The sequence below is a fragment of the Arvicola amphibius genome, chromosome 2, assembly GCF_903992535.2.
Source record: "Arvicola amphibius chromosome 2, mArvAmp1.2, whole genome shotgun sequence".
NCBI lineage: Eukaryota > Metazoa > Chordata > Mammalia > Rodentia > Cricetidae > Arvicola > Arvicola amphibius.
In genome coordinates, this window is record NC_052048.2 from 168,407,853 (window position 1) to 168,419,390 (window position 11,538).

Here is an 11,538-nt window from a genome sequence, read left to right on the forward strand (position 1 = left end):
AACCTGAAACTGAAAGAATTGAAGAACAATGCTGGGAACCAAGTTAATGTTATTAAAGCACAGTTGGCAAAATTTATATGATGATCATATGTTAAAAGTTGGATTTCTCTGGGCTTCTGTAATGCACTATCTCTCATAGAGTCTGTGCTTAATGTTGTAAGGATTCCTTTTCCTCTCCATACTCTAACAGGCAATTAGTTTTAATTCCTCAAGATCTAGAAACCAAAAAGAAGCCAGTAGTACAAATGGAAAGAATGACTTGAATACTAAGGAGCTGAAAGTCACAAAAGCCTGCTGAAGATGGAGAGAATGCTCAGTCAAGACAGGAAATGAGACGTAAGAGATAAAAGTAGGCAAGATCATTAGCATTCCTTAATAGATTTTAAATCTAAATCAAAGAAATATAGAGAGCTAACAAAAATATCCATTAGAAATTATATGCAATAATCTTATCTCCAAATGATCTATATTACTCAGAGCCATGGGCTAATCTTGCCTTTCATTAACATACACTAAAAGCTAACAGGCTGCTTAAAACCATGCCTTGGTTAATGGAACATGTTTCATATTCCTTTTATCGTTTTTATTTTTGTCAATGGCATGCATATATATATAATAAAAAAAGATGTTATATAATGGCCAAACCCTATCCAAATTTCCTATACTCCCATAAACAACCCCTACCTATTTTGTATCTTTTACTTTCTGTTCTTTCTGTTTCTTTTTCCTTTTTTTTGTCCAGTTATTGTTACCTATATGTGAATGGTTGCGTAGCTATACACTGGAGCCTGAGAAGCATTGAAGTGGGCATATGTTTATTAAAAAATATTGTCTTTCTCCAAGCAACAATCTACTAGCAATAGGTCTTCGGTATGAGGTCGAGCCATGAGATCAATACTGCTTTGTTGTTGGGATTTTGGCAAGCTCGATTTCATGTAACTCTTCCAGATAACCAAAGTTGCTGTGAGCTCATGATGCCAACAGTCGTGCCATGTTTGGAAAACCTCACTTACAGCAGTATCATCTATCCTTTAACTCTTGTCTTGTCTTGTTTCTGCTTTTGTTTGTTTTTGTTTTTCAAGACAGGGTTTCTCTGTAGTTTTGGAGCCTGTCCTGGAACTAATTCTTGTAGACTAGGCTGGCCTCTAACTCACAGCAATCTGCCTACCTCTGCCTCCTGAGTGCTGGAATTAAAGGCATGCGCCATTACCGCCTGGCCAACTCTTACTCTTTTTTTGCCTCATTTTTTATGATATTCTCTTAGCTTCAATAAGAGTATGAGTCATGTAGATGTCTCATTTAGGCTGAATACTCAGACTCTTGTTTACAACATTTTTGCTAGTTATGCATCTCTCCATTGACTTTTCTGTCACTGCAAACAAAGAAACTTCCCTGACCATCTTCTCAATCTTATGCCCAGTTCTATGTTAAAAATATAAATATGTGGAAAGCAGTTTGATACCATAACTATTTAGATAAATGACAATGGCAGGTTCTGTGTTAGGATCTATGACCCCCCAAGTCATGGATTCTGATCAACATTATGGCACAAGGCATAAAATTTGCTATTGTGGAATTGATCCCAGATTGAATCAGAAAATGGTCAGTTCTCCAATAACAGATATGCTGCTATTGCACCATTAGGTGTAAGTTGCCTGGAAGTTTTGTGTTATAGCATGCAGGATTCACCACAGGTGAGACAATTATCTTTTCTTCCCTGAAGCCTAAAAGCATTATTCTGGCACTGTGAAAGCTATCTGTAAGTGAGAAAATTTCATCTTTGATTGAGATTTATTTATTAATGCCCTGAAAACAAAGTGTAAAGTGTCTTCATCCATTGGATCTTGCCATGTAGGTATGGCAGGTAACCAAGGGCAACAATGATAGACTGTCCTGTACCTAGACCATCAGTGACCATTATATTATATAGAGGTATTCCATTAGGAGTAAGACAAGTAAATGCAAACTTGCCAGATGAGATGATCCAAAATTAAGAAAACAGAATAACATCAGACATAATATTTAATTAGTTCACTGACAGCCTAGAAATGTTTTGTTCTATATTTTAGGATATTTGTTCTAGAATTAACAAAAATGTTGCAATGTGTTCCATCTGTGTGCAATGATTAATTTATTCTTCATTATCAATTTGATTAAATTTGGAAATGCATAGGAGACATGCTTTTCACTATGTTTGTGAAGGTATTTTTAAGGGAGATTTAAGAGGGTTATTAAGATCCACCATGAATGTGAGTGTCAAAATATCACAAACTGGGGTCTGATACCCCTGAATAAGAAGGGAAAAATAAGACAACCAGTTAAGCATCCATATATATCCCTCTTTATTCCTTTTTTTCTGCGTGTAGAAAGTGGAAACCAACTGTCTTGCACTCTTCCAATCATTTGAGGCCTGTTTTTTCCACAATGCTTTCCCCTCAAAGTGTGAGTCAAAATAAACCCTGGTCTTTCTTGTTTTTGTCAATTATTTTTACTACATCAGTAGAAACCAAAATAAAAACCTGGCATCAGAATTGGGGTCATTGCAGTGATAAACTTTACCATGTTATTTATCGGCCTTTGAAACTTATTTTGGGGAGGATATTGACAAATTTTGGGCTGTGGGTTAGAGAAGTCCTAAAATGCTTTCAGAAGAGCTTATTGGCAACTTTAGTAGGGACTTTTAAAGATCAAAATTCTGAGAAAAATTCAGACAATGGAGGACTAGCTCTGTGTTTTTCAGTAACAAGGATTCTATTGTAAATTGGACTAGAGGTTATTACTGCTTTACTCTGGCAAAATATGTGGTTAAGTATAGTTTTCATCATCATAATTTTACTAGAACTATATTAAAAAGTAACAGACTCCATCATTTGGCAAAGTGTATCTCAAGACACTGAAGTGTTCATGCTGTCAAAACGTTGTTGCATACTAAATTTACTGAAGTTTGTAATGAAAGCACAGAACTTGAAGACATCCAAACTGTGTGTTTGGCAAACAAAAATTCATGAATATGATTAACTTTATATAAGAAAGTTATATACAAAGCATTGTGAGCACAATAAAAATAAAAGCAATTATTTTCAAGAAGATAATAGATAATGTCCCGTAAGAGAAAGAGCCTACCTATTTAAGGACCTGGCTTGTAAAACTGAAGTCATTTGGAAGAAGAGGAACTGAACAGAATGATACTTAGAAACAGCCACAAGGGGATGGGAGTGGGCATGCATGCAGATTTGGTGTAGGACAATGGTCTGTATTCTGTCCATTATATTTTAAATAAACACTGATTGGCCAGTAGCCAGGTAGGAAGTATAGGTGGGACAACCAGACAGGAAGGAGAGGTGGGTCAAGGAGAACAGGAGAATTCTGGGAAGAAGGAAGTCCTCATCTGCAGTCATGACCCAGGCACGGAAGAAGCAAGATGTGACTGCCTCGCCAAATAAGGTACCAAGCCATGTGGCTAGCATAGACAAGAATAATGGGCTGATATAAGTTATAAGAGTTAATAAGAAGTCTGAGCTAATAGTCTAATCAGTTTATAAATAATGTAGACCTCTGTGTGATTTCTTTGGGACTTAATGATGTGGAAACCGGGCAGAATAGAAACATTGGTCAACACAGACTCTGCCACAAAGTTACAGATTATCACATCTGGGTTGAAAACCAAAGGAGGACTTTATTAAGTCAGAAGCAGATCTTGGCAGCATTAGACACACAGTGTGGTGCTGATTTTTATAAGTATGAGGAATGCAACAGTTAACTATATAGTCATGGAGACTCAACCTACATTCCAAAGAGGTGTTGAGGCCAGATTCCGTGATAAGGCTCTGAAGGGTCACTTCATGAAGTCTTGAAGGTACTACCTAATGTTCAGTGAAGACCACAAGATACAGGAGATAAAAACTCCATGGTATATTCACTAAAGAAAGCCTCAAACTCAGAAAAACAGTGGATCAGGACTAAGATGGAGACATTTTCTGTCGGAAAAAGAAGTGTGGGATAAAGCCTGTGGATCCTAGAATGACACTAGGAGCCCTTAGTACTGGACTGAACTGTGCGAGGTTTCTTATTTGCTCTGGATTTTGACCTTGCCTTGGTCTGATCTTTTTTTTTCGGTGACCCCCATCCCTCCTTTTAGCATACGAATGATTACTTTTCTATACCATTGTAAATTGGAAATATTTAGCTCATATTTTTGATGGCATTCACAGCTATAAGGTTTCCTTAAATCTCTGAAGAGACTTTATACTTTTAAACAGTATTGAAACCATTAAAATTATAGGAACTATTAATGTTGGAATTAATGCATATTTGCATTATTAGATTGAGTCTAGAGGGATGGAGTTGAAATGTTATATTTAAGAGATATGTGTTTGGTGAGTGGAGCTACATCTCAATGTTAAGATCAATTACTAACACAAGTATGAGGACTGGATCCCAGCACCACATTACAACTGAGTATCATATACTTAGAAGCACAGTACTGAAGAACAAAGTTATAGGAAAAACAGTTGAGCTTGTTGGACTCCTAATTAGTTGATGGACACAAATGAACACAAACTTAGCTGAGCGAAAGAACATGTTTCAAAAAACAAGCAAAAAAAAATCACATGTGTTTCTCTGTACTTTTTGGATTCACAAGAAAATGCACACCTGTACACATTTGTGTGTATATACCATACTTACACACACACACACACACACACACACACACACACACACAAATGATGTTTTTAGGTGTCGATTTGAGAAACAGTGGTTTTACAATGATTAATTCTTACTCTCAATTAGATTGGATTTTGAGCCACCTAGTAGACACATCTCTCAGCATATTTGTAGAAATGAATTCATTGAGGTTTATCTGAAGATGAAAGATCAAAAATGAGCATGGGCGAGAGTATCCATAAACTGGGATCTCAAGATGAATAAAAAGTAAAAAAGGAGGAAACCAGGCAAACATTAACATGCTACACTCTGCATCCTGACTGTGGACACATTGTGACCAGCTGTCCTATTTGTTACCTTAGTAAAATTGTTCCTGCCACAAAACCTTCCTCCCTGGAATGTGCTGTCCCCTCAAACTGTCAGCTAATGCTAATTTCTTAAGTTACTTTTCAAGTAGTTTGTCACAGAAACAAGAAAAATAGTTAATACACTCTTTTATATATAAAATTAATCTTGTAGATTTTTCTAGAGTTATTTATATCATTTCATACCTAAAATGCTGTGCAGCTTAGCTATGTTATCTTTATCATTTGATTTCAGCTGGGTTTATCAGTGCACAGAATGTTACAACTAGGTGAGATTATTGCAAGTGCTTGGAAATAAAACATAAGTTTTAAATGTATGATGGTATATGTTAATGTACTTATTGAAAACTTGTAGATGGAGCAGGATTTCTTTTGGCCACAAACCAGCTTGCAAATCATGACATGGAGACTTCTTATTAGTTGCGAATGATCAGCCTTATCTTATGCTTGTCCCACTAGCTCTTATAACTTAATTTAAACTGTTTCTCCGTCCAGTTTTTCCCTCAGGATTTTTGCCTTTATTTCATTCTATATGTTCTACTTTTCCTGCTTCTTCTGTGTCTATCTGGAAACTTCCTAGATGGCTGATTCAAGGTGTCTCTCTCTCTCTTTTTTCCCTTGTTTTCTTTTCTCTCAGAGCCTAGATTTCTCTTATTGCTTATTCTCTCTGCCTGCCAGTCTTGCCTATCCCTCTACTGCCTAGCTATTGAACATTCAGCTTCTTATTAGACCAATCATGTACCTTAGGCAGGTACATCTGAACAGCATATCTTTACATTGTTAATCAAATGTAGCGTAAACAAATGTAACACACCTTTACATAATTAAAGTGATATTATACAACATGTATACTCAAAGATTACAAGATTACTGGTAAAGGAACTTGATACCAAGCTTAACAACTTGGGTTAGACTGCCAGAAAGCGTGTAGAAGAAAGAGATCCAGTTCTCACAAGTGCGTTAGCACACAGGTGACTCAGTTTCCATCTGGAGTCAATTCTGACTTAAAATACTCATTTGAGTTCAAACATGCCTGCTCTGTCTGTATCCTTGAGGGCTGTGAGAAAGTTCTGATTAAGCCCATGGGGAAGAGATGTTGCCCATGAGAAAAGAATACATTATCTATTAAGAAGTAGAAAAATGAAAGCTGTATGCTGCTAGCAGAATTCACACGTGTAATGAAACTGCTTACGTTTTCTCCCAAAGACAGTACAGGAAGATGATTGACTGATGGTATCTCTCTTTGTTCTGCCTTCTGTCATTGATCTATATAAGAGCAAGTTCAGAAATAAACTCTGGGCTGTTTGACTGTTTTGGCATGACCGAACAGATTTGCCAATTCTATCCTGTGTTTTCTGTCTCAGTTTCTTTTATCTGACATTTCCTTAGCCTTTACCATCCCTCAAATCCAGGAACAGCTGGCTGTGTGGGAGTAGGCTACTACACACGAGATTCCCTCCAACCTCCATCTTTGTGCCTTCATGCTCATGCTAATACACATACAAACATTTTTAAGTGAGAATTCTATGGAGATCTTAGTGTTATTATTGCTCATATACATCTTCTGGTTAATGATTATAACCCTTGTTAAGATTAAAGTACCCAACTTTTGATATCTCTTACTGCCTATGTACTTCCTAGGAAAGGAAGTCAAAGGAAAGACATTTGTACCAGTCTGCACTCATCCTCTGGTAAAGCATCTAAGGTCTGCAACTTTACCTATTCCAACCAAAATCAATCCAAAAATCACTGTGAACATCTCAGAACATAAATTTTCTCTAGTTCTGACTGGCTTCATTAAGACATGGAACCAAGGTTAGATAGATGCAGAGGGGAGAGGCCAGAGAACAGGGATGTTGAAAGCTCGAGAACTCTGACCCTAACTACTGTGTGAGCCCTGGTTTGGCTTTATTTGAAGTTTAGTTACATCTGCACACCTCAGGGAAACAAGATAACGAATTCTGCTACAGGTCTAGCCTGTGTGTACTGCATACCCTGCCACGAGCAAACAGCTAAGAAATTAAACAACTGCAGAATAATTTTGGGTGCAATTGTCGCTTTTTGTGATTAATTTCTTTAGTCACTGAAGTTTCTAAGGAGAAGCACATTATTACTGTCTTCTCCAAATGCTTCACAGCTCTCTTCAACAATAAACTGCCATAAACTAGGCTTTTTCAAAATCCTGATTTATATAGATTCAATGACCTTGCAAGACCATGCCCTGTCTAGTTACAACACAGAAGGTTTTCTCAGTGCAGAGTATATTTATATGATAATGATATGCTTATTGGGATGCTCAATGAATCCAGATGATTAACTTTTCTACTATAACAGAAAATACTGGTGAATAGATGCTGTTGACAGCCAATAGAAAATAGCAAAATTCGACTTTTTCATAATGTTCTCATTAAAACTGCCGACTCCAACAAGCTTGTGGCTGCAGCTGCTTCTGCAATGCTTACCTTCAAGTGCACTGGATTTCAATTTGTCTTACAGTGAATAGAGTTTCAGCATCTTCGTGTTTATAATAAACAACTTTCAATACATTCCACACTTGGGGAATTGTCCTTGTTCTTTGAGCCAGAAATACTATACTTCTTGGCAGCCTTCTAGCCCCTGGGATTTTAGTTAAATAAGAAGTAGTTTGAAAGAATACAGTATGCTGGGATGAGAAACCCAAAGAATTTAAATGACTTTCTTGTGTTAGATGCCTTTTTTGGAAAAAAAACAGACACAAAGAATATAAATTTAATTATTTGCATTTTGAGCACTTACATACACATACACACAGAGGCATAGACACACAGCTTGTTATACAATAATTTATCATCATAACAGTTAAAGATTTAACTGAAATTAACACTTTATTTATATTCTATGCATATTTTATATGACTGAATCTTGGACATCATGTTGTTTATGAGGACATTATAAGGTTGTTGTTTTCAGTGGGAAAATCTGTCAATATGTGATAGAAGCAGAGATTTTATTCTGGAAACGAATTTTTATTCAAAAACCATTCAGATAAACACAAGAATAAATAGATCAATCTCCACAACTTGAGACCATTTATTATAAGCCATAGCAAATGCAGGTTTACCTAATGAATGAAGAAATAGTTATACATTATTTTGCTTATGACTCTTTTGAACATGAAAATTCAAAGCAGAGTGAACGCTGGTCTTGGATAACTTTGTCACTTTGACAAGAGCAGCGAGACAAGTCTCTTGATCAGAGGTATTAGATAGATTTTGTTAGTGGAGGTGAGATGACCAAGCCTAAAAGTAGGAAGTGCGGGTCCTGGGGCTTAGGTCCTAGACTGCATTAGAAAGAGAGAATGGGATGGAGAAAAGTAGACATCACTCCCGGACTCCTGACTGCAGATGCAGTGTCATCCATCAGCTGACTCAGATCCTGACCGAATGTCTTCACCTCAATGATGAACTGTGAAGCCCTGAAATGGGGAGCCATAATAATCCCTTTTCCCTGTTAAGTTGCTTTGATTAAATGTTTTGTCAAAGCAATAATGAAAATAACTAATACACCATATGATTTTCAAATACACATGATATATTTTTTCTCAATATTTACTTACTATATACATGAAGAATTTCATTTGCTATCTGTACATCATTAAGTAAAACTTCATGCTGAGAAATATCTACAAAGAAGTACTACTGGGAAACCTATTAAAAGTTACTTATTAGTAATTATATGAAACAAAGGTGTACATCTGACTTGTTCTCAATAAAATTTATTTCTTACTGGAGAATTTAGACCACAGAATAATTTAATTTTGTGGGCTTTATTTAGTAAGTAATATACTTACTCTTTCCTAAATATGATTAAATGGAATTAGATTTGTATAACCATAAAAACCAAGTTCTATTTTTGAATGATGTTAATTCTTAAATAGCTAATATCTAAGGGGAATTTTGTAATGAAAATGAACCAAGATTGGGCCAGTGAGAAATCTCATCAGGTAAATATATTTACTTCCACATTTGATGGTCTTTGTTTGATTCCAGGACTCACAAAGGCAAAAAAGAGAACTGATGACCACAGTTGTTTTACCTACACACAACACACACACACACACACACACACACACACACACATAACTGAACAGTAAACTTTAAGGAAATTTAGCATTATTTAAATAACTGTCAATGAAGTTGAAAATGCAAATTCACACTGAATACTCTGTCTTAAAGGAGTGCTACAAGGCCGCCATGAGCACAAAGCAGTGAGCTCATTTCTGTAAGCACTGAACACTTTACTTTGTTGGCAGGCTGGGTCCTCTGGAAGGCAGAGAGGAGCACTGGGGGAAACTTAAGCAGGCTTGACAGAATGGGGAACTTCAACACAATGATAGTTTGATGCAATAGCAGTGCATGCTATGGGAAGGCTTCCTGTGACTGCACAATCAGGGAGAAGAAGAATACCCACAACCACCTTACCACCCTCCCCCTCAAAAGAATGGTCAAATGATGTATAATAGACACCAGTGCATACTCCCAAATGAAGGACTTGTGCAAGTCAGCCAGCTGGTCAGATGTGACATACCACTGATTTGAAGTCCAGGTCATACTTACCAGACCTGAAGAACACAGAGGCGGGGCAGCCACCTCTATGCTAATGACTGGTCAGTGTAGCCTACTTTTGCAATTGCACTCCTCAGCACCTCTGGGGCTTCTTTGTTCTCCGGGATGTTAGATGCAAACCTGTCCGCATTACTCACATTGGTGGAATTCTTCCTGCATTTCTCCTTGATGACTTTCTTCAGGTTCTGGTAAACCTCTGCTCCAATAACCATAGCTTCTGGGAAACTGGACACCATTGCAGGGAAGATCATGGACTCTTGCATAGCTAGCTTGTTGCCAGCTTGAGAATCACCCTTAATCACATTGAAAGATGGTGCGTGCAGGGTGACTTCAGGGGTACTAGCCCTTTTTCATGACACAAACTCTGCAGCCAGCTAGTGAGACTTGCAGAATGGCATTTGCACCAAATTTAGATGTATTATCAGTTCCATCCATCTAGACCATCAGAATGTTTTTCCACAACATTCAGTTTCTTGCTAACCATAAAGGGTGCCATAGCTTTATTCATGTGCTCAACAGCCTTTGAGGCAGGCTTTCCCATGTAGTATGTTTTGTCCAGGACCTCATAGACACCAGTGGAGGCACTGCTGGGCACCGCAGGTCAGAAGAGTCCTTTTTAGGCATAGAGATCAACCTCAATAGAGGGAATTCCATGAGAGTCACAGATCTCTCTGACATGGATCTTGAGACTGACATGGTGAATTTCTGGCCTTCGGGTTGTTGCACAGGAAAGAAAGAGGTTTCTCAGATGCTTTGGCAATCCTAGCAAGCCTGGCCTAAGTTCACAGCCAGTACAGGTGGTTCAGGATGACGTAACTAACCCTACTAGAATTGCCAAGACTGCGGGCAGGAAGTCCTTCACAGCCTCCTCAAAGTGAGCCAAATTGCGTCTGTGACCAAGAATCTGTAGGAGCATAAGCTGGGACAGTTCAACGGTTGGGGTGTGAGTCCTGTCAGTCTGGGGACTCATATTTTCATTGCTGACCTAGTGGTGAGATTCTGCACTGGGCAGATCAAGGCTGGTGTCCCTAGACGACCAGAGCACCTTAGAAAGTACGAAGAGCTGGCGTCTAGGACAAGTTTGCCAGAAGGTCCTTCAGAAATCCTCTGGTCAGGTAAAGAATGTGGTGGAGATCCCTGTAGCCACCAGATGTTTAGACTCTGTCCCTGATGTCCAAGTTGCTCAAGGCAGACCCAGAGCTTGCCCCTCCCATGCCACAGCTTCCTTAAATATTCAAAGCCATGCCTGACCCCCTGGAGCCCTGCTTGAAACTACAGCTTTGTGATTATGTAATAGGCCCTAATCATTGTTTCTGTCTGTGCAATTGCCAAACAGTGTCTGGAGCCTAGAGTAATCTCTAGTGTGTCAGCAGGTAAGACCACCTCTCGCAGGAGTTCTACATGCAAAATAAAAGCCTCAGTAAAATTGGTCTTTAATTGTTCCATATCAAGGAAAATTTTGGTGGGAAAGAAAAAGGACAAAACAGTAAAGTGGGGAGAAAGAGGGATAGAAATAGAAAATGAGCAAAGAAATCAATCCTTGTCCCCAGTGCTCATATAACTGGCCATAAATCAAGTATGAATAAACAAAAAAAAAACAAAACAGAAAGTGTGATAATCCATGGAATATATGATTAAGATTTTGTAGGCTAATTGAATTACAATGTTAATCTTAATTACTAAGAGGTTATTATTCTTATTAACAAAAATGAATAGACAGTTGTATATTAAGACTAACAATAAACAGAAAATGATTTATATGAAGAACATAAAGCCTAGGATTGGTCATTAGCAAATCAAATGTATACTAGATTAATGATGCAAAAATCATATAGTAGATGAATAATTTTGATTTTTAATGACTTACTTTTAGGTTGAATACATGAAAAGACAAAAATGGCAAA

The 11,538-nt window shown here is 37.6% G+C and overlaps 1 pseudogene; it reads right to left on the bottom strand.

Annotated features, from left to right (window-relative positions):
* Nucleotides 1–9,427: 9,427 nt before the first annotated feature.
* On the bottom strand, nt 9,428–10,604 carry LOC119807435 (annotated as a pseudogene).
* Nucleotides 10,605–11,538: the final 934 nt, after the last annotated feature.